The sequence below is a fragment of the Pelodiscus sinensis genome, chromosome 2 (genome assembly GCF_052426305.1).
Source record: "Pelodiscus sinensis isolate ZL-2025 chromosome 2, ASM5242630v1, whole genome shotgun sequence".
Classification (NCBI taxonomy): Eukaryota; Metazoa; Chordata; order Testudines; family Trionychidae; genus Pelodiscus; species Pelodiscus sinensis.
Window position 1 is genome coordinate 13,102,264 of NC_143053.1, and position 27,653 is coordinate 13,129,916.

At 44.3% G+C, this 27,653-nt stretch overlaps 1 pseudogene; it reads right to left on the bottom strand.

Moving 5' to 3' along the window:
* Positions 1 to 14,692: 14,692 nt before the first annotated feature.
* On the bottom strand, positions 14,693 to 15,841 carry LOC102448485 (putative ATP-dependent RNA helicase DDX49 pseudogene; annotated as a pseudogene).
* Between the last annotated feature and the right edge of the window lie 11,812 nt (positions 15,842 to 27,653).

Sequence of the window (27,653 nt, forward strand, 5' to 3'; positions counted from 1 at the left end):
GGCTATGCTTGATTTGCTACCATTTTCCAAAGGCGAGGGCAGTACTCTCTTCTGGACACTGCACTGAAGCTCACTGTGCAGTCCTGACAGTAAACAGCATGAGACCAAAAGGATGAAATATAAAGAGGGTGGAAGGATTATCTAGATGAAGAGAATTTTGGACACCTGAATTCAGCCTAGGTCACCTGTTGAGATTCTTTTATAATTAACATAGAAAAGACCCTCAGACCCAGCACCACACACATACTGCTGTTTTGTATGTCCACACTGCAATAAAAACAAAGTCTCAAAGCCCAAGTCAGTTAAGGGCTCAGTCTATGGTTCTAAAAATATAAGGCAGGTGTCTGAGCCAGAATACTTGCACTGCTATTTTTAGCCCCCTCAGCACAAAATAGTTGACCTTGGCTCTGAGTCTCAGTACCACGGGGCTGCTATTGCTATTGTACTGTAGACAAATCCACAAGTACCACAGTTTTCAGCTTCAAATTGTCCATGGAAATCACCTATATGAGACCGTCTGCCTAGTGAAGGGTTAAACCGGTAAGTCTGAAGATTAAGGCTCACTTGACAGAAATTCTTCAGTCTCAAATGTAACTAAATACTAAATGTAAAGAGGTTTCCTGTTCCATCAATCTGATGTTTGTTAACTGCTAAATATATTTGCACAGCTGGAAAATTTGATATAGAAAGCCACTAGGACAGCACATAAGTGAGAATCCCACAGAGTCATGGTGGTGCTTTTTTATACTGGCTTTGAAAAGTGAACAATTAGGAAAAGCTCTTCCATTCTTGTTAAAACCAATTATGATTCTTCAGGTTTCATGTCATTTAATCTAGTTCGGTTTAAAAGGCTTAACCCCATCTTTATCTTTTGATATTAAAAATGTGTGACTGAAAGAAAGGCCCATGTCATTAATAGTAAGAACATACCAAGAAGTGAGAGCTCAAGATATAAGAAAGAATACAAAGCCCCGGGGTTTGTTTTTACTTCCTTAAAGAAAAACACCCATGAAAAAAATATTGCAGCAAATGTAACTGAGGGAAACTTTGTTCTAACCCAATTCATTCCTGTTGAGACTAAAGGTCAAACATTTTTTCCTGCTGAGATGCTATTGAGAAATTATACTAAGCTCGGCAACCATTCCAAAGAGGATTCTGGGAAAAGCTACTCTGCCTGATTCATCAAAGATACCATCCCAAGAAGATGCAGGGCCCAGCACAACCCCAAGACCCCACAGCAGCTCCACCCATTCTGACCCCTGCTCCACCAATTTCTCTACCCCCATTCTACCCCCTCCACCAGGGTCCCCACTCCTGCCTCATCTCTTTTCAGATTCCCCCTCTTCATCCAAGCACTGCTGGGAGGTGGGGGGACAGGGTGGAGTGAGGTGAGCTGGGGTCACTTGTTGTTAACAATGCAGGCTTCTCACTAACTCCTCAGGCCTCTCTGGACCTCAGGTCCCCTTGAAGCATGAGCCTTCCCCCTCCCCCACCCCTGCAAAGTATGGACCCTAGGGTGATTGCCCCAGTCAATCCTAGGACAGAATGACTCTGCATCTACACATACACACACATACACACACCATTGAAATGGTTGCCTTAACTGAGTGACTGTTCAAGTCAGGAATTTCCCATCAAAATGATTTTTAGTGGGAAATTCAGTTTCTTCAAAATTGATTTTTTTCCACTGGAAAAATAAATTTTAGTGCTTATTTTAAAAAAATAATTGTTTTAAAATTAATGTTGCATTGGGAAATTCGTTTCTAGTTAGTTCAAGCCAAATCAAAATATTTCAGTCAAAACATAAAGTTTTGAAGTCAGTTGGCATTAAACCTAATGGCTACGTCTACACTGGCATGATTTTCTGAAAATGCTTTTAATGGAAAAGTTTTCCTTTAAAAGCATTTTCGGAAAAGCACGTCTAGATTGGCATTTTCGCGATCGGGGCTTTTTTGCGGAAAACTACTATGATGTCTACACTGGCCCTTTTACGCAAAAGTCTTTCGGAAAAAGACTTTTGCCTGAACGGGAGCAGCATAGTATTTCCGGAAAAGCATTGATGATTTTACATTAGATCGTCAGTGCTTTTCCGGAAATTCAAGCGGCCAGTGTAAACAGCTGGCAAGTTTTCCGCGAAATCAGATGATTTTGCGGAAAAACTTGCCAGTCTAGACACAGCCAATGAGTAGTAGCTGTTCTTGAGCCATATAGTTCATCATAGGAATTGTGTGGCCGCAGTGCATCTTGGGAGATGTAGTCCAGCCAGGCCTTTGGGAAGTGCTCAGGCCTTTGGGAAGAATAAGCCCATGAGTCACACAATGTCTGTTCCCACAAATAACCATGGCACCGAAGTCAGATGCCATTTAATATCATAAAATCATAGGATTCTAGAACTGGAAGGGAATTTGAGAGGTCATCAAGTCCAGTCCCCTGCCCTCATGGCAGGAACAACTGCCATCTAGATCATCCCTGTCTAACCTGTTCTTAAATATTGCCAATGATGGAAATTCCACAACCTCCCGAGGAAATTTATTCCAGTGTTTAAGAACCCTGCCAGGAACTTTTTCTAATGTCCAACCTAAACTTAAACCTTCCTTGCTGCATTTTAAGCCCACTTCTTTTTGTCCTGTCATCAAAGGTCAAGGAGAATAATTTTTCTCCCTCCTTTTTGTAATACCTTTTTGGGTACTTGAAAACTGCAATCATGTTCCCTGTCAGTCTTCTCTTTTGTAAACTAAACAAACCCAGTTCTTTCAGTCTTCCCTCATAGGTCAAACTGAGTCAAAATATTTCAGTTATATTTAACATATTGAAAATGAATGTTTCAGCTCACGGATATCAAAACATTATATCTTGATAAAAAATAAAGAAATGTTTTGTTTCAAGATTTCCAAATCCAAAATTTTCAGCACTTTTTATTCTTTGAAACAATGATATTCCACTTTTTCAGCATTATTGAGGATGAAAACAAATGTTGAACTATCAGAATTTCCTACTGGATAGAAATTCTGATTTTCACTTGGCTCTAAATATGTGATCTTTAGGACCACTGTTATACTTTTTTCAAAGTTTTGTGACGCACATGTGCATTTAGTGCATTAGAAAAATGCCCCTTTCTTAAGATGACACAGGCCTTGGTGGTTAGGATTAAAACAAAACACAAACAACTCTGGAAACCCAAAAAATATTAAGTTATGATGAAATGTCTCAGAGGGGTTGCCATGTTAGTCTGTATCTGCAAAATCAATTAGGAATCCTGTGGTACCTTAAGGACTAACAGATTTATTTGGGCATAAGCTTTTGTGGCAAAAATCTGCCAAAGTAGGTTTTGCCCATAAAAGCTTATGCCCAAATAAATCTGTTAGCCCTGGTCTACAGTAAGGCTTTATTTCAAAATAACCCCTCTTAGGTCTAATTGGAGTGTCCACACTACTGAGCTCATTATTTTGAAATATGTTCTTCTGCTTTCCTCAGGGAATAACGCTAATTTGAAACTGTTATTTCAAAATAGCAGTAGTATGGATGCTCCAGTGCCTCTATTTTGAAATAAGTACTCCCCAGAGTAATTTTAACTAATTATTCCCCAGTGCTTCCTGGCTGTAAGTTGAGGTAGCGCATCCTCATTAATAGAATCTGACTAGGACTAATTTCAAGACTTCCCCATAGTATGTACACACTATTTCAATTCTGTTATTTTGGGAGCTATTACATCAATTTTAGTTATTTAGAAATAATATTCTATAAGACATGCTCTTAGTCTTGAAGGTGCCATGGGATTCCTCATTGTTTTTGCAGTTAAGATGCTGATTCTCAAGCAGGGACGCTCACATTTCAGAAACACTGGAACAAACCACTATGTTCTGTACCATCATTGGCAATACTTTACTCCACTTGAGTGTCTTCCAGTTTTCCTTTTTCAATGGAAAACACCAACATTTTCACCCCCTCTAAAGTGCAGGCAGTTGCAGAATTTTTTAAAAAAAGACATTGTCCATTTCTACTTTTGGAATCTATGCCATAGTAATTTATTATATTAATTCTTTCATTTTTGTCTCAATAAATGTAATGAGAGTTTTGCTATTTATGTTCTAATGGAACTATGATGAGGTTCTAATGAAATATTTGTCAGTTTGCCAGTGGATTTTTAGCATTATTCAGAAAGCTGCCTGCAGTATCATAATAATTTTTTCTTTAAAGAAACAATTCTTGTGAAAAGTTGTTTCAGCCATGAACAATGTATTCTAACCATTTGCTTCCCACTTAATTCTAGATAATTTATTTGTGAAATGCATTATCAGAACATTATCTTTCTGAGGGGACATCTACATACTTAGCGTTTAGAAAATTCTGAGTAGAAAATTAAATACCTCCATTGAGCATCATTGTAACATTTAAGGTACCAAAGTGAGTCTATTAAAGGATAAAAATCCATTTTTAGAGTGATGTGACATTTAAAAAAATATCTCTCTGTCCCCGTCAATTTCCCTTTAAACCTTTCAAAGTACTATTAACCAGAAAAAGAGTCCAGGAAGCAAGTCAATATATCTTCAGTGTCATTGCACAAATGGTTGGTTGCACTTTTACATGAGAAACTCCAATTTCAGTTTTATTTCAGTTTAAAGAAGTATATTCAGAAATTCTTCTAGATGGGAGCAAATATTTTCCAAACTCACTGGCATACCCAGTTTATTCACTAACCAAACTCAGTTTTGAATCTTTTAAGGCTAAGAATAGAAGATGGAATTTTTGTTGACATTAATAATACTGTTAACTCAATATTGTTCACCGCAGGCAGGGCCAGATTATCCGTTAGGCATAATAGGCGCAGTGCCTACAGCCTACAAAAAAGAATAGGGCCTACAAAAAAAATTAGGACCTAAAAACAATTCATAGTTGACTTGAAAATAAGAAAAGAAAACTGCTAAATCAAAGTTAATAATTTGCTGTCTTTAATCAACAAACAACACACAGGTCTAACATACAATTAAATATTAGGCATAGATCAGTAACAGTTAATTCAAAGGAAGGGTTTTAGATCGGACTACTGCATCTACATACGGCAAGTTAAATCGGGCGACAGGCATTTTAAAATGGCGACCGGCTGCTAATATGCTAATCAAGCACGGGATATTTTAAATCCCGCACTTCATTAGCAACTTCAGTATGCTTCATTTGCCTCCCTAGTCCGAACTAGGGGGCAAGTGTAGACATATCCATATGCAATAAGGCATTTCTCCCTTATATATTTATGTATAACCTAATTTAAAAGCCTACAATTGTGAGAGTGCCTAAGGCCTATGAAGACCTTAATCTGGCCTTGACTGCATGTAAGTGTGACTCTGTAGATGCATATTACAGCCTCTGGAGCAAGGGCTGGCTCAAGGACTAAGGTTTGTGCTTTTAACTCTTGTTCACTTTCTACCATTAGCCAAAGTAACAGCCATTAAATTAGAAAGGAGAAGGACAATCATATTATCAGTTTACAATGGGTGATAGCAGGGCTGGCCCACAACATTTTGGTACCTGAGGTGGGGAGCTCAAATGACACCCCCATGTCTCCTCGCTGCACCAGCAGCCGACACAATTTTCTATACTTTGGGTCCTAGTGGTGCCCCACTACAGTCTGGCACCTGAGGCAACCGCCTCAGTTCACCTCATGGTATGGCCAGCCCTGGGTGATAGCTCCTTCGGGTAGGATTGAGAGAAATCACTACTTGAGTTTTCCTCCTCAGTGTAGGAGCTATGTTTAAGCAGCCCCCAGAAAGCAAGTGTGCCCTACCAAGAAGCTTAGAAAGTGAATTTGAACCCACGTGAGGGGACGCTTAACCCGAACAGTAGGCACGGTCATCCACAAGGTGCTGAGTCATCTCAGTTTGCTACCTAAGAGGGTGAGGCTTTTTCTGAGGGAAGAAATCAATTGAAGAATAGCCTTTAATTCCTCCCTCCCCCATTATTTGTACTAAAATAATGCCCAGAGTTCACACCACCTGTGGGATCCATTTTACAATGTGCTGAACAAGCACATAGTAAGACCGTCCTTGTCCCTAAGACCCCACAGTCTAAGGCCCCAATTCTTTACGAGCTCATTTGTAGTCCCACTGAGCTCAAACAAATTTGTCTGGCCTAAGCATCGGGACCACACACAACAAGTGGTTATAATGAAAAGATATAGGTGTGAGAGAGATGCATAGGCTAACCAGATACACAATCTATAGAGGCAGATTTCTTAAGATAAATACAAATATTAATATTACAAGTTGACCACCAACATCATCAGCTGGCCATGACCCAGAAGCATTGAAATAAAAGTATGAGTATGGGATAAATGGGTAACTGAAGCTGGTGTGGTGGGCAGAGGGAAGGGACATCAAATGGTGCAGAAAAGACTTTTACTAGGAATAAAGTCAACTCTGCAAAAGCGGCGAGGAGTCCTGTGGCACATTATAGACTAACTGAAGTGTTGGAGCATAAGCTTTTGTGGGCAAAGACCCACTTCGTCCATGAAAGCTTATGCTCCAACACTTTAGTTAGTCTATAAGGTACCACAGGACTCCTCGCCGCTTTTGCAGATTCAGACTAACACGGCTACCCCGCTGATACTTGAAAATCAACTCTGTTATCTCTAACACCATTTCCATACTAAACACCTGTTCCTGTTATCAGGATATTGTCTAGGTTAGCTATGCTTAACCCCTCAGTCCCCTTTTCTATACAGACACTCTTCCAGGACCCTCATTCTATGTCTACCCACCCTTAATAGTAACACATAGTTTTTATGTAGTGATTTCCATCAGTAGACACCAAAGCACTTCCCAAAGGATTTCAGTACCATTATCGCTGTTTTGTAGATGGGGAAAGGGAGGCACGGAGCCTCACCCAAGTTCACACAGCAGGCTAATGGTCACGGCAAGGGTTGTAACCTAGGCCACCCAAATCCCACTCTAGCACCATATTCACTAGAGCATATTGAGCGGTATGAAAAAGGCAAGGTGTGTGTGTGTGTGTGTGTGTACACTTCTCTTGCAAAAATTACTCTACCAACCAAAAAAATAATTCCATATATGTACATATAGGTGTGTAATTGTGTTCTGAAGAGGTTTTGTGCTAAGTAAAGGGTTGGAATTCAATTACATATGTGTGAAACAGAGGAAATTTAGCTCTGCCTTATGGATCCACAGTGCCACTGTGACATCTACATTCACAGCTTCCGCAATGACAGGATTACTGGTTCGCGTGGCCAGCCCTAGAGTTCACAATTCATCTTTTGTGCCAACACAGCTCTTTGTATTTTGTACTCGCATTTAAACAATAAGGCCGACTTTAAACAATAAAGGATTTTGGTTGAAGCCCCAAACTCTGGAGGTGAAATCCTGTCTCAGTTGCTCAAGGAGGGTATGTCTACACTACAAAGTTAGTTCTAACTAACGGACATTAGTTTGAACTAACTTTCATAGGCGCTACACTAGCGCTCCGTTAATTTGAATTTAATTCGAACTAACGGAGGGCTTAGTTCGAACTAGGTAATCCTCATTCCACGAGGATTAAGCCTAGTTCGAACTAGCTAGTTCGAATTAAGGGGTGTGTAGCCCCTTAATTCGAACTAGTGGGAGGCTAGCCCTCCCCAGGTTTCCCTGGTGGCCACTCTGGCCAACACCAGGGAAACTCGTCTGCCCCCCTCCCGGCCCCGGACCCCTTAAAGGGGTACGGGCTGGCTACGGTGCCCATGCCAGGTGCAAGCCTGCCAGCACCCAGCCAGCAGACCCTGTACCTGGCACGGATCGAGCCACCCACCCGATGCCCCTCAGCCCTCCCCCCCTTCCCGGGACCAGGCTGGCGGCTCCCGGGAGCTTGCCCAGGACCGCAAGAGGCGGGCACCCGCCTGGGCTAGTGCGGACATAGTGGACCTCGTCCACGATCTCCGCACTAGGCACAGGAAAGTGGCCGGCTTGGGAAGGATAGCTGCCAGCCTGGCCACCCAGGAGCAGGTATGCAAGAGAATCAAGGGGGTCCACTGAGACCCCCGACCCTGAGGCCTGAGCCCTGAGCTTACAATGGCCATCCTGGGTCAGACCAAAGGTCCATCTAGCCCAGTAGCCTGTCTGCCGATAGCGGCCAACCCTAGGGACCCTGGAGGGGATGGACCGAAGACAGTGACCAAGCCATTTGTCTCGTGCCATCCCTCTCCAGCTTTCCACAAACCTTGGGCAAGGACACCACTCCTACCCCCTGTCTAATACAACTCCATGGACCCAACCTCCATGACTTGATCTCACTTCCATTTAAACTCTGTTCTAGTTCTAGCCTTCACAGCCTCCTGCAGCAAGGAGTTCCACAGGTTGACTCTTTGCTTTGTGAAGAACAAATTTCTGTTACTAGTTTGAAGCGTGCTACCCATTCCTTTCCTTTGGTGTCCTCTAGTCCTTCTTTATGGGAACTAATGAAGAACTTTTCTGCATGCACCGTCTCCACCCAACTCCTGCTTTTAGAGACCTCTATCCTGTCCCCCCTCCGTCTCCTCTTTTCTAAGCTGAAAAGTCCCAGTCTCTTTAGCCTCTCTTCATATGGGACCTGTTCCCAACCCCTGATCATTTTAGTTGCCCTCCCCTCTCCCAGCCTCTCTCTTCCCCTCTCCCACCTCCTTTTCCCAGTCTCCCCCAGTTTTGTTCAATAAAGACAGATTCCATTTTGGAAGACACGTTATCTTTATTTTGTACATCAAGAAGAGGGGCTAGGAAAGGGTAAGTGGAAGGAGGTGAGGGAGGAATGGGGCATGAGCCCCCGATGGGGAGGACTGGGCTGGCTCTGCGGGCTTCTGGGGGTGGAAGCTCTCCTGCAGCCCCCCAATTGCCCCCTCTCCCCAGATGGCAGCCTGCGGCAAGTGCAGCCGGGCTGATGGCCGAGTGCTGTGATGTGCCCAGTGTGGGCACTCAGGGCACTCCAAGCCAGGACTGCTTTGCAAGCGGGGCACCCTTGAGAACTGTCTGTCCGGGGTGGGGGTCGGGACCCTTTAAGCACAGTCCTCAGCTAGCCTGAGACAGCATCTCCACGCTCTAAGTCCTACTCTGATGCCCTGCCGGCACTGCTTCCGGCCATCCTTAAGCCCGGTTCAAGGTCCACTTAATGTGGACATGCTAGTTCGAATTAGCAAAACGCTAATTCGAACTAATTTTTTAGTCTGGATCCGTTAGTTCGAATTAGCTTAGTTCGAATTAACTAATTCGAACTAAGTTAGTTCGAATTAACGTTGTAGTGTAGACATACCCGGAGAGTTTTTTTATTGACTCTCTGCAGCTAGTTTCATCCCAGAGGCCTGACCTGAGAAATTTGTATTTATCCCTGACAATTCTCCACTGGTTCTGTGTCTTTTATATTTTGGCAACACTTGTATAACTTGTCACATCAACAGTTTTATTGAATTGCATTGATGGCATTGAACTAAGCTTCTACAGGGGATTTCTAGCAACATTGAGGATAGCAACAATGCTTTCTCATTTCTAAAAGCCCTTCTTGAATGTTGTGAGCATGGTTCTCCCCTTTCTCAAGCTTGCTACACCACTCACTTCCATACCTTGTCTTCTCCCCTTTCTTTTCCTTAATTGCCACATGGAAAAGGTGGTATTCTTGCCAGCTGACTATGTAGCACTGATGGCTGTATTTCTCTTCTATTGTAGAACACAAAATGTAGAGGAGTGTCTACAGTACAAGAGAGAATAGCTCTTAGAAATCCAGTTTGGCTTTTAAACAAACAATCAAAGCATTTGAACAATTTGGAGAAAGCTTTTATTGTGAGCTTTCCCTCTTGCCACCCAGGCCGGTGATGTGAATTAGAATGCAAAGTACCACTTGAAAGTACTGCTTGATTTCCGAAAGAGAGACTTCTGAAAAGCATTTGACTTCCTCTCCTCCCTTCACTACTGTGTGTTTCTTACTATTTATATTCTTTTTTTTTCGCAGAGGTTTGCAGGTCAGATGAGTAGCATTCTGAACAAGATTGGATCACACAGAAAGGAAAAATACGACTACAAGGATTCTCCACAATGCCTCTTCCACCTCTGTTTTTCATTTCAGTTTAAACATTCTCCAGGGTTTTTTTTTTTTTAAGATAAGCTTCAAAGAATATTTACAGGAAGGCTTTTACCTTTTTAAGCAGAAAGATTAACAGCTTCCTCCTCGTCTGAATGAAAGGCACCTATGTTCTTTGATCTCTCTGTGGGTTTGGACAGGGTTTCCTGCTTCTGGGCTTTAATACAATATATATCTCCAAGCTCTTATATTTACACACACTCACCTTACATGTGGTCTCACTGAAATTGGGAAGAGGTGCTAGGTCAGTCGTTCATTTCATCACCACATTCTGTGAGTTTGTCAAGTTGTGGTGGCATTGCCCTCTGCTGTCCAGGTTTGCCCAAGAGCATCCCTTTTTGGAGGTAGCTCTAGGGAAATGGTGGGCAACCAGCGACCCGCCAGCCACATGTGACCCGTTGGAGTCTATGTGTGGTCTGCGAGACATGCACGTAAAGCAAGAGCATGTGAAATGTGGTATGTGCTGATTTCACCTAACATTAACTCGGAGAGCTGTGCGCTCCCTCTGCGGACAATGAAAGCGTGGCTATGATTCAGTTGGCTCTCCCCACAAATGTTAGCTCTGCAAACGCTGTTAAAAGAACTACTCAACCTGAGAGACTGCCTTGGTTATGTCAATCTTGCGACTCAGTGAAATAAAGAAGGGACACTCATACAGCCTACTCACTAGCTCAGGTTGCCCATCGCCGATACTAGCTGTCCAGCTTCATAGTCTCATCACCATCCCAGATGTCCTGATTTTTGTACCTTAGAGATAGCAACTCTGCATGGTGAGTGGTATGGGTTTTTTCCAGAGCCTATTTCAGCCTTCAAGTGCACAACTTCCATTAAAATTACTGGGAGCAATGCAGTTAAAGCCTTTGGTTAGGTTTGGAATCTCAGCCTCAAGGTGTAGAAAGGTGGGTTAGTGGTAGTAAGGGGATGCAGTTTTTGCTGCTAGGAGCTGGTGACCATGTGGTTGTTGCTAACTCCTACCTTATGAGGATTATTCTCTGGCTTAAGTAGTGACACTGTTGATTTTAGATCTTAATATCATTGTGTCAAGTCCTAGCAAGGTTCAATTCCTGTGAGTTGAGAAAGATGTGGAGAAATTGGAGAAGGTCCAGAGAAGAGCAACAAGAATTATTAAAGGTCTAGAGAACATGACCTATGAAGGAAGACTGAAAGAATCGGGCTTGTTTAGTTTGGAAAGGAGAAGACTGACAGCGGACATCTAAAAGGGTATCCCAAGGAGGAGGAATAAAAATTGTTCTCCTTGGCCTCTGAGGATAGGACAAGAATAATGGTCTTAAACTGCAGCAAGGGAGGTTTAGGTTGGACATTAGGAAAAACTTCCTAACTGTCAGGGTGGTTAAAGATGGGCATAAATTGCCTAAGGAGGTTGTAGAATCTCCATTTCTGGAGGTATTTTAGAGCAGATTAGATAGACATTTATCAGGGATGGTCTAGATGGTACTGGGTCCTGTTGTGAGGGCAGGGGACTGGACTCAATGACCTCTCAAGGTCCTTTCCAGTTCTCATGTTCTTTGATTCTAGGAGTGCTCTGTGAAATCCCGGAAACAGTGATCTGAGGTTTTATAGTAGTCATCCTCCTGGGCTCAGCACTAATTATATATCCCACATACACCAACAGCATTAGCCTGGGAAGGAGAAAGGCTAGAGTGGATTGATTCAATTGGTGAAAAATGAAGGGTGTCATGAGAAGCAAGGTAATGTCCCCTTCACCGCAGAATTCTTTTCGGATGTGCTCCAGTCATTCCATCTACCTACCTCATTTGTAATTCCCATCAGAACCTGCTGTCATAGGAGGCCCCCTCTGTCTACCCTGTCTGTAATCCAGCACATCACTCTTCCTGCTATTGATTCTTTTAGATGTCTACATTCTCCTCTCTCCCTAAAAGGTTTTTAATTCTTGGCCATATGCTGGTCAGGGGAATCCTTCGGCTTCTGAAGACACACACAGCTTCTTGTTTTAACTTTTGTTTAAATTTGTAGGTCATGTTCCTCTTCGAGATTCTGTATGAATCAAATTTTCTCATTATATTAGCCAGATTCAGGTCACCACCTTCCTCAAATTGAAAATTATTGTAGATGTGCCTCACACTTTCTCTCTGCTGCCCAGGAAAGAAAACAGAGCTCTGTTCTTTGTCTGCCTGTATCCCCTACTGACAGAAGGACCTACAATTTGTTGTTGTTATTCTCTCATTTGCTTATCATAATAAGAGCCAAAAAATAAAGTGAGGCACCCACTGGGCACTGAGGGTCTCAAAGAACTTTGTAAACACATGTGAAGACTTAAAGCATCCAAGTGAGTGTATTGAATATATGTTTTGCAGCTGGACAAATTAAGACACAGAGCTTAAGGGCCTGGTTTTCAGAGGTGTGTAAATCCCTTCTGTAGAAGAGTGCACACAGGTGAGCCCCCTAGAACTGAGCAAACCAGCCTTTACCTACCCGGCATGGCATACCAGCTCACCCGTTACCAAGCACCTCCCACCAACACTTGCTCTGGTGGTCTTCCCAGGAGTCAGCTCTCCTGCCAGGGCACTTCCAGAGTAGCGGGGTCAACAGTCTTACTGGGTCCCAGAGCAGTGGGACCCTGCTCCGCACCCCCAGAAGGGGCAGAGCCTTGGGCGGAAGGGACTAGGCTGGAACCTCACTCCCCAGTCCTCAGTGCTGCATTGCTTGGAAGCAATTTAAAGGACCTAGCTGGGAGCTCTCAGCCCTTTTGTATGGCTGGGCTTTGGAGCAGTTGCCCTCTTTGCCCCCCGCCCTTGGTAGGCCTGTTCCAGAGTATAAACATTCCGCGGAGTCAGTGTTCCACACAACGCTGGGCACCAACCTGCCATCCTCCCACCCATCCATGTCTCCTTGGCCACCTCACTCCTCTGTCAGGACAGTAGCACCAGGGTTTCTGCCAGGAGCCTCTCAACCAAACTCAAAAGTGAACAAAACCTCACACCAAAATCAACTTCCATCTCTTCCCTGGCCTTGAGCTTTTAATCCATCCCTGGCTGACTTGGAGCACTGTGAGTATCTCTGCCAATACTCTGGCTCAGAGGTGGCCAAGAGGTGGCTCCAGAGCCACATGCGGCTCTTCAGAAATTAATATGTGGCTCCTTGCATAGGTACTAAATCCAGGGCTGAAACTGCAGGTGCCAACTCTCCACTGGGCCGGAGGTTGCTCACTGTTCAACCCCCAGCTCTGCCCTAGGCGCTATCCCCCTCCACCGTTTTCCCCCTAGGATCCTGCCACTTCCTGTCCACTTAGCCTGCCATACCCATGATTCCCTCCTCCAATGTCTCCCACTGAGAGAGCTGATCCCAGCGGGCAGGAGGAAAAGGAGAAGAGGCACTGACTGGTGGGGTTGCCAGTGGGCAGGATGTGCTGAGAGTGGTGGTGGGGAGATGATCACGGCTGGTGAAATATTATTGTTGCTCTTTGGCAACGTGCATTGGTAAATTCTGGCTCCTTCTCAGGTTTAGATTGGCCACCGCTGCTCTGGCACATTAATAGTAAAACCTCTTCCAGGCAAGAATATAAGTGCTCTCCCTAAGGCACTGTATCAATAACAACAGTCCATCTCGAGGGTGTTACCTTTAAGTATATTGGCCTATGTAACGAGATCCCAGACCCCGCTGGCATCCAGTACACCTCCTTCTTTGAGGAGTAAGAAAAACTGACGGGAGCATTTGTTCCCATCGGCTTCCCACTGTGTAGACACCACCACAGCTCGCCGCAGGGTAAGCCAACTCCATTTATGCATTTCACATAACTGGAGTTGCGAATCTTAAGCTGACCTGCTGGGTCTAGTGCAGACCGGGGCTCAGGTGGCATGTTCACATGAAAACTTAGTTATGATAATGGTGCCTCAGGCAATGGTGATGCTTAGAATCTGGGTTGAGACCAATTTAATACACAGAAGACACCAACCAGCTTTTCCAGAGTAATGGCTTCTGGACATTACACATCAAAGCTGTATTTGAAACCCAGCTAACCGAGAGGTTAAAAGATTTCACCCTGGAGCCACCCTAAGCCTTAGAAATTTGAGGGTTGTTTGTTTGGTTTGGTTTTCGTATGTACAATAGCTAGTTCTTGTTTTTTATAGTAATTGAAAGCATGACACTGAAACTTGTGCCATCTGCAGCAATGAATTTAACCGATGTCCGCTTTATTTCCTGGTAGTGTAATATATATTAGAAATATGAAACAGAACTCACTGTGACCAGCCCAGGAATTAGATAAAAATACACCAGCTGGGATATTAGATAGCATAAAGCTGGCATTCGACAGGATAATACGTATTTCCTTTATCGCTTTTATAGGCAGCTTTCTGTTATTAATGTCAAATGATATAAACATGCTTTTTAAGCCCAGCTGTATTGCTGACTCTCGGTCACTCATTGTACCTTACTGTGTTCTCTAACTCTTTCTTTGGGATCCAAGCAGGAAGAATGTTTGCTTCTCCTTCGGATACCTTGATGTCTATCTCCCCTGCTCATGTCTGTAGCTCTCCTGCAGCCTCACAGCTGGGGCCTGGCACTTATCAGTCCATAGTAGAACCTAGATGCGGTCTCTCTAGCTCTCTTTCACACCTCCCTCCTCCCCCTACTGTACATTTACATTTGTCTTTTCAGGTACTTTCTCTTTTCTTCCTCTTTCCCTCCATAGCTTTCATTTACCAATGTTCCTCTCCATCTTGGCCAGCTCCACCTTCCCCTTTGCCTCCAGGTCAAAGTTCTTTCCTTTCAGGATCATTTGCTTCTGCCCATTTATTTCCTTCTGCTCATCCAAAGCAGTTACCTCCAGTTTGATGTCACACTCCCTCCTGAGCGTGTTCACCTGTGTGAGGATATTAAGCATGGCCTGCTCCTCCAACTGAGAACTCCTGCAGCTTCATTTTGATCTGCACTCAGTGGCATGCCCAAGTGACTGTCATACTGAGTCACTAGGCTGGTAGTGAGCCCATGCCAGCCTGCATGGGCCTTCCGATCTACCCGATGGATGCAGATTTTCAGCAGGCCAGGGGTGTTGTGGCTGATGATGACTTGGACCATTGGACTGCCTAGACCCCTGACAGCCACGTCGGTGGTGACGAGGATCTTAAAGACACTGTACTTGAATTTTACTAATGTTTCAAAGCACTGCTTCTGCTTCATTATGGAATGCAAGGCCACTGACGGGAAGTTGAACTTCTTCAGCATCATGTTCAAGATCTGTCAGTTCTTGCAGGTGCTGGTGAACATGATGATGGATCAGTCCTCTTCTTCATCCTGGAAGGTCTGAATTAGACAGATGAGGCAGACATCCTTGACTTTCTCCAGCACAAGCAGGTAGTGCTGAACCATCTCATCCACCATCCATACCTCAGCCTGAGACTCCCAAAAGAAGGGTTTGTTCATGGTGAGCCTTTTCAGCTCATTCAGCCTGACACTAAAGAGCAGCATCTGCTTGGTCGCTGGAACAGCCCCCAGAATCACCTCCAGAACCTTGGTGAAGTCAATACAGTCCAGCTTCAGCAGCCGGTCAGCTTTGTCCAAAACCAAAAACTTGAACTTTCTGAGGCTGAAAGTGCTGGAACTTCAGAGATGATCAACCAACCTGCTGGGTGTGGCAACAATAAGATGAGACCACCAGGTCCAACCCACCAACAATGGTGCTGTACTTCAAACTAAGTGGCTGCCTCGGAACACAGAACTGTTTAACACCCTGATAGGCTAAAAGTCCTATCAGGCAATGTATCTCAGGGTTTAGCATATTGCCCTTTTAAGACTGGAGCCTCAAGGACAGGGTTTTTTTTATTTTGTTGACATTTCTTCTGTTTTTAGACATATGTTTTCTTCATTTTCTCTGTTTGCCTGTTTCAATACCTCAATCTTTTTGTCTCCTCTCTCTCTCCATATCACATTTGCAGCTATTCATCTTCTTGGTTTTGGACCCCCACTCCCTTCTGAGATGCCATTTCCTGGAACAAGGATCAGATGTAGAAATGTCTTCACACAATCTACTTCCTCCCCAGCTGTCTCCTCCAGTCCCCAGCCAACTTTGCCATCCCTATGCACACTTCCCCACACGGTTCACTGGCAGACAACAATGAATTGACAAAATTTGGTGCCCTTAATATTGTCCAGATGATCTATCAACATGCAAAGTTGCCTGGATAGTTTAGTGCCATCAGCTGCAACCTACTGGCCAGTTCTTCATCAGCTTACCAGAAAACGAGCCAAAAGAAGGCAAGTGAAGGAAAGGCAAGCTAATTCCAGCACTGCTGCAGGCTGGTGCTCTGTTCCTCCTCCCACCTCAGTGATATTTATGTCCACAGTGCTTTCCTCTTCTTCTTGTTCTCTCGTTTGCTCTACTGAGTGAGGTGATTTGCACTATGCACACTTCCTTTGTGCTACAAATAGATACCTCACTCAGCATGGCACAGATTATCTATTCTATAGGGACTAGCCAATTAGCCCATCATAAAACGGGATTTTCAGGTCTCTCTTCCACATCTGTCTTCTCTCCTGAGCCTCCAGTCTCTCGCTCTGTCTCTCTCTCTCTCTCTCGTCCTCATACTGCCTCCCCCTCTCTCTCTCAGCTCTCCTCTGCCTCCTGCCCCTTTCTCTCCATCTCTCTCTTTCTCTTCTCTTCTCCTCCCCCTCCTGCCTCTCACTCGGAGGACCGTGGACCCCAAATAGCCATTTGGGTGCCACACTCCCCATGCTGCATGAGGGGTGTGGAGCCCAAATGGTTGCTTGCGTCACTTGCTCCCACACGGCGGCCTGGCTGAGCGGCGCAGAAGTCAGCCGAGCACCACAGCGGGAGGTGAAGGGGGTTGGGGCGGTGACGTTCACGGCCAGGGGGCAGGGCCTGGAGCTGCTGTCATGCCGTACGTCACCACCCCACCCCCTTCACCTCCCGCCGTGGTGCTCTGCTGACTTCTGCACCGCTCAGCTGGGCCGCCACGGGGGAGCAAGCAGCACAAGCGGCCATTTGGGCCCCGCACTCCCCATGCAGCACGGGCTGCCCAGAGGGAACAGCCAGCATTTCAGCAACAGCGCCACCCAGAGGGAACAGCCAGCATTTCAGCAACAGCGCCACCCAGAGGGAACAGCCAGCATTTCAGCATTACAGACTCTCAGACACTGGGCTACTATATATATGATTCCTATACACTGTAATATATAAGCCCCTTCATTGTTCCTATCCTAAATATGGAATGGGACTCCTATTTAGTGTTCCCCGGCTATATACCCTTGTGACAGTTTCTAAACTGACTTATTCTGTATTGTCAAAAGTTCCTGGGTAGTAGACCTTCAAAAGATTTTAGTATCCATAATTAGAGGCCGATTTTCTCTCTGTTTTGCATAAAAATAAGTGCCCACATTTTTTTTAATGTTCAGCATGTTGGGAGAAGAAATCTTTTAAACCCTAGCCCAATTACAGATGCTGAGCACTTAAATCTAGCCCCATGTGGAAGTACTGAAAACTCAGAAGCCACAGATACATAGATTTGAAGAGCAGAAAGGAGGATAAGATCACACAGTCTGACCTCCTGCATAACAGAGGCCAAAGAATTTCACCCAATTACCCAATAACATGTGTACGACTAAAGCCAATAGTTCATAGATTCACAGATTGTACGGCCAGAAGGGACTGCTGTTATCTGCTCATCTGACCTTCTGCATTGCACAGGTCATAGACCATCCCTGAAATAATTCTTGTTTGAACAAGAGCAGATCTTTTTTAAAAGCTCAGTCTTGCTTTGAAGACACAGTGAGATGCAGGCTCCATCACTTCCCTTGGTAGTTTGTCCTGGGGAGAAATCACCTAACTTGTTAAAAATGTCTTCCTTTTTCAAACTTGAATTGGCCCGAATAGAAATAAAATGTTAATTACTCCTTCTATCATACACCGGTTAATCCAGAACACCCCTGCAAGCAAAATGAGAAAAAGCCAAAATCATATGGATAAGGCCCACCACACAGTGCCTAAATATAACAGTGAAGTACAAACAAGCAAAAAAACATAAATATACAATCATGTTCCTGAGTGCTGATTTTCCTGATGGCTCATTATATCTGATTTTAACTAAACAGGAATGTGCAGACGGCTTGTGCTCTGCCTATAATTAAGAGACCCTCCCTTCACAAGCTTGAAACTGCTTGAAGAAATATGATTTTGTCAAATGTTCACAGAGCAGCTTTTGTCGTAAATTAAAATGGTAAAATCTGCATTACATGATTCATCATTAATATGGTGTAATATGTTTTTCTTGGACCTAATTATCCATTTGTTAAAACAAATTCCTTTCTCTATTGATGTAATTCAGACAGTTTGCTGGGTGGAATATGTAGACCTGATTCTCAGTTACATTCGGGCACTTTTATGTCCCCCCAGAAGCATAAAGCAGCCTTACTGAGAGCAAACACAGCCCACCGAGAATATTTCTGCACCGCCATCATTGTTGTAGCACTGGAGTTTGCACTGTACAGAAGCTAGTCTTTGCTTTCAGGATTCCACAGGGGGTGGAGTTGGGCTATGCAAATTGTGTATCTTATTTCAAAATAGCTTATGTTGACACTGCATCAAATTTCGAAATAGTGCACAATTTTGAAACGTCCCTTACTCTTCATAGAATGAGGTTTACAGGGATGTGGGAATAGCGAGCCTGAAATAACAGGCTTGCTGTTAAGACATGGGATAGCTATTTCGGCATACTCTGGTATCCTGAAATAGCACTGGCGTGTAGATGTACCCATGGGGAACAGAATAAGTCGGAGCAACTTTGTGGCTGCTGTAACTTATACTAGGAGCTAAGCAGGACCCTGCACTGCCCAAGAACAGAGAGCAAGCAATCCTAGCTTAAAGCCACCTTTGGCTCTCTACGTCATCTGATCTCGGCTACCAAGCAGGCACGTGGTGGAGATCAGAGAAGTTAGGAAGCCAAAGATCAGTCCCAAGAGGCTTACATGAAATCTGGATGAATGGTAGCAATGAGAATTCCCTATGTGAATATCTGTATGTGTATATACATGAGACATTTTCATTGTCAGTATTTTTCCAGCCCTACTATGCGGGGGGCATGGGCAGAGTAGGGGCCAGGATCATTAGAAGGATATGGTTCAATTTCCTGCTGTACTGAAATTTTACAGAGGTTTTCTGTAAAACTCTAAGTAGGTCATCTAGGCCTGGATCCACAGAGATATTTAGGCTCCTAGCTTGTATTGATTTCAGTGGAAATAAGGAGTTTATACATCTTTGAGGATCTTCAGAGGGGTAGCCAAGTTAATCTGTACAGGATAAAGGTAAAAACAACAAATAGCCTGGTAGCACTTTAAAGACTAACAAAACATGTAGATGGTATCATGAGCTTCCGTGGGCACAGCCCACTTCTTCAGATAACCAGTCATCTGAAGAAGTGGGCTGTGCCCATGAAAGCTCATGATACCTTTGAGGATGTGGGCCTGAGTTCCCCAACAGGGATGGGGTGACTAAAATTACACTACAGATAGTAATTTAGATAGATAGCAATAGGGAGGTGCTCTAGCCAGGAGGACAAAAAGAAGTTGCTAAGACAAAGCAATAGCCCCCAAAGACAGAAATATCGTTATTGTAGACTGTCGTGGCTGAAACCCTTGCCGAAGATGACTCTGGTATGTTGTTATAAGCAGCTGCTAAATCAAATGCATTCTCTGGGGACTGCTGATATCAGTGGGGACTAGGCCCTTGATGAAGTGAAGTGTGCTGAATTATAGTCACGCATTGACATTTAGATTCAAGCGACCTGCAATGAGAAAGCCCAAGCTAAGATGACCTGGCTACTTTTCAGAGTACTCTGCTCTCTGGGAGCAAAGCCATATCCAGGAGCAATGCATGCATTCTATGAGCATGTCTACACAGCAGGGCTAAAGTCAAAGTAAGCTGCTGAAGTCCAAATAGCTTGATTTGGCTTTTGGTGCTGTCGACACAATAGGAAGTAGAAGGAAGAACACTCTTCCTTTGACTTCCTTTACTCCTTGTGAAATGAAGGTTACAGGGGTCAGAGTAAGAAATCCTCCAGCTCAACATTATTTTGAAATAATAATAAAGAGCACATGGTCTTTGTTAATTATGAATAACGTCAGTTATTCCGAAATAATGCTGCTGTGTAGACGTACTCAAAGAAGCCAGTTCCAGAAACTAGTTTTGGGGAGAGGAATTTGTCAAGAAGGATAGGTGCTCTGGGAATTCCTCTGCATAAAGCTCCCTGTTCCTGCATAAATGGCAGCTCTGCACCATCCTGTGATGGAGAAGGCCATAGATCTTGGGAATATTTATGGCCAGATCTGGAGTCACATTGCCTAGCTGCTGAATAATGGGCAGAACCATAGCCTTTGCTCTAAACCAGGCTACAGCCAAATATGGCCCGTGGGCCGGATTCAGTCTGCCAAGCCAGTGAATCCAGCCCACAGACACAGAGGGGAGCCCCAGGCAGGCTCCCCTGCTTGCCCGGCAGCCCTGCATACCACTCAGAAAAGCAGTGGCTTGACCAATTCTCACTCAAAACTGTGATCCTAGAAGGGAGGTGGGGAAGGCTTCAGGAGCTGCCTCTGCCCCAGCACAATCCCATTGGCCAGTTTCTGGCCAGAAACTGGCCAGTTGGAGATGACTGTTTGAATAACAGGCAGCACACAAAGCACCATGCCTCCCTCTCCTTCGGCTCAGTTATTCACATAAGCACATGGCCCTGCAGCCTGTACAGGCACAGACAAGTAGACATGTAGGCTGAGAGATGTTTTAAGCTCTGTAAGCATTTAGTTCTGGAGGCAGGCAGGCTGGATTGGGTGCTGGCTGGTAAGTCTCTTCTCCAGAGCCTGTCTCTGGCATCCCAGCCCATCCTTTCCCCAATCCTCTGTCCTTCCACTTAACATACCTAAACCCTCTGCCCTCCTCCTGCACCCACAACCCCTTCCGGATCAAGCCCTCATCCTCTGCCCCAGGTCACAATCCTCTCTTACCCTAAGTCTCAACCAAATGCCTGCACCTCAGTTCCCTTCCCTAGGTCACAACCCCCTCCTGCTCTAGGTCACATTCCAAAACACGTACCCCAATACCCTGCAGTATGTCACAGCTGCCTCCCTCACCCAAACTCCCTCCCACACCCTGCTCTCCCTCTTGCACCCTGATCCCTTCTGCACCCAACTTCCATCCCAGACCCCGCACCTCCTCCCTTCATATCATGGAAGAGTGCGGCTCTTGACCAGTTCCCAAAATTTTGGAGCGGCTCCCTGTCAATGCTTTTTTTGTGACAGTACAGCCCGTGATGGCGTACTGGCACCTATTTCCCCTGAATAACTTAAATTCATTGCATTCCTCTTGGGCATACTAGCACCTCTTGTCCTGGGACAGCTGGGCTCCCGATGGAAGCTTGCTCAGGACATGTGGCTCATAAAGGGGCCACAGCAGCATTTTGGCCTCCGGCGTCGTTTGTTTTTTGGTTTGGTTTGGTTTTTTTGCTCAACAACTTTCCTCTCCCGTGACTACTGGCACCGTTTTTCTTACAAAAAAAGCACTTCTCCCTGTCCAAAATTATTGCCCACCTCTGATCTAAACTCCTCCAAAGTCTGGGACACTTTGGATCAAGGGATCCAACTTTGTGCTCTGCTGTAGCAATTGGCAACATTATCTGCTGGAGGAGGAGAAATGCAAAGCCCTTAATGGCTGCATAGCAGGGAGAAGTGCCACTCTGTGGTCCCCACTGACTAATGGATTAACATCAGTTCAGTTTTCTCACAGGTGCCCAAGGGAAGAGCACTAAGTTGGCTGCTTAGGTGAAACAGTGAATATGCCTTTGGAAACCCTGGGCTTCACACCCAGGGAATTAAACTGGCTTGAATCCTAAGTAGGACTCTTTTCATTTCTTTTTTTGCTCCCATTTAACTTATTTTGCATCCTTGTCATAAGCAATCTCCCCTGAAGACCTTAGCAGCTGCTGCTGTGTTTGTACCCCACAAATTCATTTAATCAGATTACAAATAGAGTGGAATGAATGGAGGATTCAGTGGGTAAATAGCTCTCCTGTTTATTTTTCATGTGGCTAACTTTAACATGGAAAACAGTGGGACAAAATCAAGGTTCAGGCTGAATATTTTTCTCTTTATGTGGGTTATTTGGCAAAAAGAGATGTCTCAAAAAAAATCTTTGTAATTTTTTATTACAGCAAGTTTGGTTTCCAAGGCACTGTGTACCAGATAAATGTACAATAGGGGCCCAAGTACAACTGGCAGTGAATATCACATGTATAGAGGATCAGCAATCTTTCCCCCTCAAATCATCTTCCCCTTTCTTGTAGTTTATTTCCATAGCATGCAAATAATTCAGAATCTGACAATTATATTTCAGTTCCAGTGGATGGAAGATGGGTGTAATATTTCCTAACCAATTAGGCTGATTTGCACATTTAGAAAAATGCTCATCTGGGAGAAGAACTGACTGCTAACATTTCACCAGAATGTAGGTGCGACCCTGGGAAAGGGGGTGTGTGTTTGGGGGCATCGGACATGTGCTAACATGATATTCTGATATTCAATTAGGGCAAATGAGCTCAAGCATTACAGGTTAATGAATTGCTCTCCATGGAAGCTCCTTGAGGGACATATTGTGGACCTTTATGGTCCTTTTTGAGATTTCTGCATAGACCATTGTGGTTTAGTCTATGATCCCGCCTTCAATAGTTGGCCAATCCCAGGAAAAAATGTCTCCAGAGACCAGAAGAACAAAAAGGCTTAGAAGTGTAGCCGTGGTAATCTGTAACTTTACAAACAATGAGTAGTCCTATGGCACCTTCGAGTCTAACAAAAATATAGAGAGAATCATGAGCTTTTGTGGGAAAAACCCACTTCATCAGATGAACTGGAGTGAAAATATCAGCAGAAGAAGTACCTATGTTAATGAGGACCTATGTTGTAGGACCTATGTTAATGAGGCTAATGAAGTGCACCAGATGTGTCCCATACATAGCTTTTAATGTGAAAATGCAGATGTTAAAGGCAGGAGAAAAGCCAGCTTTCTAAAACAGCTGCGAGAAATGTATAAAAAGGTGCTGAATAAAAAGTTTCAGTGATGTGACGAAATCTCCTGTCTGGCTGCAGATGTCTCAGCTATGATTAGAACCTTTATGCAAAAAGTGCTAACCTTAAATATATGTGCCAGAATATAACTTATTAGGTTTATATGCTGCTACCGGTTTTCTATATGATTACAGCTCACACTGAAGACAATGACCATGTTTATGATCCTGACCAAAACATTTTTTTTTCAGGATATAACCAAGGTAACTGTGATTAGCCCCTGAACTGCACCTGTAGACCCAGCTCCTCTATCTCAGGCATTTCTTTAGCTCTCATCACAGCAGCACTGTGATACAGTATCAAAGAGTTAAAAAAATACCTGGCTACCCTTGAACGATGATGAGAGAGTGAAAATGAAACTTCACAAGTTCACAATAACCTGCAAAATTACAATCTGAGAGCAGTTCTCAAGACAGTAAAGCAGTCCGTGCTCAGACCATTAAAAGGGCATTTTAATAGTTACACCAATGTGCTGGGCTGCTTGAAGTGAAAAAATGATTGTGGTGGCTGGACTATCAGAGGAAAGAATTCATCAGAGATATCGGATTGCTGCTATCCCAACGATCAGAGGGACCAATTAGATCTAGAGCTGCCTTGATCAACCTAGTTGTGGCCGTCTTGTGAAGACATATTGAGCCAAGTCCCAGGGGACGGGGGCAGATATTGGTGTAGCTCTGTTGATGTCATGGCAGATTTGCACCAACTGAGGAAGTGACCTCTTGGCTTTGCAAGGAATATCCCCAGTTGTGTCTCCCAGATCTTCCCCTCATTCATCAGGGTTTGCCTCCAGCAGAGGCTAGTGGCTTTTCATTTACTCACTGTTCTCAAACAGGGCTTTCCCGGAGGATGCCACTTGAAACAAATTTTCCTCTTGGAGTGAAAACCAGACTTCCTCGCTCTGTCTGCAGTGCTAGGTTTGGATTGATTTCCTGGGGAACGTTCATTCCCTATGCAGATTCGTACCTTCTGTGCTGAGCTGCAGTGCAACTTGTGCATCAAGTCACAAAATTGATGGGACATTGTTGCACCCAGAATCTGGCCCCTGGGGAAGGTCAGGGAGGGTTGAGGGACTATCCTGGGCAGCCTGGCATGCATGGTGTCTGTACAGGGTGTACCTTCTCAGAGTGTGTCTGGTCCAGAGGGGTGAAAGCCCTGCAAAAGCATGGCTCCACTTCACACAAAAGCATAAGAAGCACAGGGACTGATACTTCCCTGCAGCCCTGTGGCTTTGCACACCCTTATGTAGGGTGACCGTATAGACCATTGTGGCTGGGACCGTCCCTTTTCTAAGCCCTGTCCCGGCTTTTCTGACTTTTTTGACAAAAGTGGGCATATGCCCCATTTGTTCTGCCAGCTGATAAAGTTGGCAAGAGCAAAGAGGGAAAATACTCACTTTTCTCAAAAAAAGTAGGGTAGGGGGAAGCAGCGTGGTGAGGAGGCAGTGCTTCAACAGAGGGCAAGCAGGGCTCGCGTGAGAAGAGACACCAGCCCCCACCTTGTGCAGGGGACAGGCAGGGATTGGGTGAAAAGTGATATCAGGGTGCCTCAGAGGTAGCCTCTGGTTGGTGTGGCCTAAGAAATTCCCCTGCATCCCAGTCATTCAGGGAAACATTGTGCCCCTGATGTGTATTTTACTTTTTCTCCTCACACGGCTGCAGCTGCACATTGCACCCTGCCAGGGCCTTGATTATGTCCATCAGACAGTGCAGTCAGCTCCCCTGTGATATATCAGACCCCACTCTGAGCCAGTGCAGCACCTCGTGCTACTTTTCCACACACACATACACCACGGTGTGTCGCAGGATTGAACCAAGAAAGCAGTCCCTACCTTTTTGTGAGAACAGGGACTTCAACTGTGGTTTGGAGTGCAGGGCATCCAAGGAAAGAGGGAGCGCGCACACACACACACACACACACACACACACACACACACTTAACATACATTCAGTGAGTTTCACCCAAAGTGCTTGGCCAACTATATACAGGACAGAATCTTTCAGAATTAATCAGGACAGAATCAGAATTAATGGGCCACATTGGAGAAAGACACCGAGCTTATATGCAGCTACCTGTGGGATGGAACATGGTATCAACTTAAAAGCAATGTGCTACTTCAGGGTACGTCTACTCTGCGGCTAAAGTTGAATTAACCTATGCAACTTCAGCTACATCAATCATGTAGCTGAAGTCGAAGCTTAACTTGGCTTTAGGCGCTGTCTACACTTCAGGAAGCCGAGGGAAGAAAGCTCTTCCTTTGACTTCCCTTACGCCTCGTGAAATGAGGGCTACAGAAGTCAGAGTAAAAAGATCGTTATTTCAAAATTATTTCAAAATAACGGGCTTGCTGTGTAGACATGCACTTTTTTATTTCAAAATAATGTGTTATTTCGAAATAACGCTACTGTGTAATCATGTCCTAACTGTTTAGAAAAGGTAGTGAAGAAGACGTGTGTATCCATTTGCAACAGGATTCACACTAGGGCAGTGAGGCTACCACCTCTGCCACTTGTGAAACGTTCCATGGACTCTTTGATCAGCTCCGTTCTAGGCCTTTTAGACTTTTCTTGTGGTGTTTTATTTGCCCAGAGACTAAGTGCTCTTCACTCTCAGGAAAAGTTTATGCAGCATTTTGGAGAGGGCCTCTAGCCCAAGCTAAGTGCTATAATGCAGCTAAAAAGTAGTTTCAGCTAGGGCTTGGGCTCGGAAGCCCACCCTCCTTCCTGGATTTCTGAACTTGAGTCACCTCCTAAGTTCAAACTTCAAAACGCAGCCAAGGCTGCTGTTTTTAGAGCACTAGCCCAAGCTCTGTTAGCCTTAGCCTGTCCACCTAGGTTGAGAGGCCCTCTATAAAATGCTGTGGAGATATACCCTCTAGGTTCTGATGTCTGAGTCACTTAGCAATACTAGGAAGCAAGTCCATCCCTTTATACAGTCCAGAGATTCACTGTTTCCTTAGGCCAAGAGCCAAAATCCTTAGGATTCTAAGATCTATTTTTTTTAATCTGTAAAAAGTAGACATGCAGAACTGTGTTCAGAGACATCAATAAATCAAGAAGCGGCTAAAAGAAGAGACATCTTTCTTGATGGGCATTAGCCATTATTTCTCCCCGGCCATTAGCACTGGAGAGCTGACTGTGCATGAATTTGTACAGAAGAATTAATGGGCCACATCAGAGAAAGACAATAGCTGGGCTGTTGTGGATAAAAAGAACTGCAAGGAAAAGCAGAGAATGCTGAGAAAGATCAGGCCAGAAAACACTGCACCATGCAATAGATAATGAATGATTTGCTTAAGTATCAACTTCCTTTTCTAACGTTCCTTTGCTTTGCAAGGATCCCAGAGTGCTTTACTTCAAGTATCATTTCACCTACAGCTATAATGCCAGTTAATAGCACACAGTGTCATTACACAGCAATACAAAGCATAATGGGAAAAACACCATATTCAAAGTGCAAGTTGAATTTAGTGGGCAGAAGGCAAGAACCCCAATTAAGACTTGGCAAAGACACTGGAACTAAACATCTTACATGTGACGAATATGAGCCATGCCTAGCGGGCACAATGCAAGAACCCCAATTAAGACTTGGCAAAGACACCGAAACTAAACATCTCACATGTGCCAGACATGAGTTATGCCACTTAATGCACTTTTGGAAGGTGCTCAAACACCAGGGTGATGAGGTCAGCTTAAGAATCTATATAGAATCAAATTATTTGCATAAATTGTCATTTAGATCTCTGTTTAAGACTGCTTCTATAGTTACCTATACAGCCAAAATACTGAAGTATGCAGGGTCAAAATGTGGAATTTTCTATAGGCAAAACCATAGGTATTTGGTGAAGTCTTGTTCTAAATAAGAATATACAAAATGCCATAAGCAAGTATAAGGACAAGTATTTGATGCAATGATGCTATTCACCAAGTCCCCAAGTGTTTAGCTTTCCAGAAGTCCCTCTTATGTAGGCAGGTACATGCTTCATTGTTACAGACTTCTTTAACTTTCATAATTACGTGCAGATTACTTATGGAGAAGCATATACTCCTGAAGTCAGTGAGAGCTTTGCCTAGGGAAATAAACAATGTAACTCTTCCAAGAGATGTATCTAGGAAAGCATCTCTGTGTAAGAGGACACTTTAAGATATGCTTAAGTAGTGCACTGAATAGGATTAGACTTTATCATATTCATATGTGCTTTCCTCAAATCGGAGCCTCAGTGCAATTCTGTTCTAGCTCGTGCTCATCGCTGTGACTTACACTTCGCAATAACACATTGGCTATAGTTATGGTATCTTTAATTGCTATAATGGCAACCCCATCAGCTGAATGCAAAGCCAACAGACAAGGGTCCTCAGCAGGTGGGACTGAACCTGGGATCAAGGCTAAAGCCTCTACTCCATGAGTTTACAACCAACTACTTCTCAGCAAAGGCTGTGAAGCAGACTTTACTCACCCTTCTCAGTGGTCTC